Below are 1,536 nucleotides of genomic sequence, written 5' to 3'. Positions count from 1 at the left end.
CTTGCCAGGCAGGCGCTTTGCCGCTGAGCTAAATCCCCAGCCCCTAAATGTTTTTTTTTTTTTTTTTTTTTGTACTTGGAATCGAACTCAGGACCTTGCACTTGCTAGGCAGGCACTTGTGCCTCTGAACTATATCCCCAGCCCTAGTGTGGCAGTATATTTGGTAGCTCTTGGAGTTAATTATGATATAGACTTTTAAAAATCTCCCAAAAGATGCAATTTTCTCCACAGTTCCATGCTGCCTAAAAAAAAAAGGGCAAAAAGTTAAGAAATCTCTAGCAATTCATCTCAGTGAAGTCCATTAAGATAAGGACACAGAATTTGTTTAAATTAGAAAAAGAATTTAGGATCGGGTGTGGCGGCGCACGCCTGTAATCCCAGCACCCGGGAGGCAGAGGCAGGAGGAGCGTTGCGAGTTCGAGGCCAGCCTGGGCTACAAAGTGAGCTCAAGGTCAGCCTGAACTGCATAGCAAAACCCTGTCTCAAAAAGACACACACACACACACACACACACACACACACAAATTTAGCAGTGTACCACAGTAAATCAGAAATGTGTTGACTTATGCTGTAACTTCTGAGATTAACTTTTTCCAACCATTGTCTGTGTCTTTCCTTTTATGAACTATCACCTGATAGAACATCGAACAGGTGCTGGAATGGATGAACATGGTCTAGGAGCTGCATTCTTCCCTTCCGGAAGACCCCAAAGTGACTGGTCTAATTCCATTACTCTGTTTCTCTATTCCACCTCTCTTTTTTCTGAGTTGGGGACAGGGTGGAAGGACTTATTTGGCTGAGTTAGATGAGACGGAAATGCTGGGCTGGCCTAGTTTGCTGAAACTCCCGTGTGAGGACTTCACAGCGCAGGCAGGACCTAGAAATACCTGTCCTGTTCCTAAGCTGTCATTTGAAACATCCTCGGATGGCTTAGTGGGACTTAATCACTCCTTCTCTCTTTCTCGACAGCTTAGCATGCAGTCCCTCTCGTGGGTTCTTATCTTTTTTTTTTTTTTTTTTTTAACTTCCAACTGAGTTACGTCTTTTTATTCTTTTGGTAATCTCTTCCAGGGTTAACTATTTCCATCGTAGGTGATGAAATATATAAGGCTCCACTTCACATGTTGGCACTGCTATGAACATAGTCTTTTTCCCTTTACTGCAACTCAGAAAACTCTGATTCTTGTCATATGTTCCAGTCGCAGAAGCAGTTCCACTGCAGAAGTTATCTGAAAACAGTCTTAGGTCTTTTTAGCAGTGGTCTGTGACCAGGCTATCTTCTCCACGAACACTATAATGGATTTAGTTTATACATGTATTAAACTAAGAGGCATTCTCTCAAATGAGTTTAAATGCACTTTATTTTTAGACAACCTACATGATGTGTTTTTTCCCTAAAAAACAATGCCTCCACTCCAAATAAAACACGGTCAAAATAAACGAAGCGTTCAAGATGTCATCAATCCCATTTGTCTAAAATCCTGGTGTTGTGTGGATGACAAGCAGCAGCCAGTTATGACAAGTGATAGATCCAAG

This window comes from Chinchilla lanigera, unplaced genomic scaffold, assembly GCF_000276665.1.
Source record: "Chinchilla lanigera isolate Chin_1 unplaced genomic scaffold, ChiLan1.0 scaffold00003, whole genome shotgun sequence".
Taxonomy (NCBI): Eukaryota; Metazoa; Chordata; class Mammalia; order Rodentia; family Chinchillidae; genus Chinchilla; species Chinchilla lanigera.
This window is presented reverse-complemented; position numbering follows the sequence as displayed.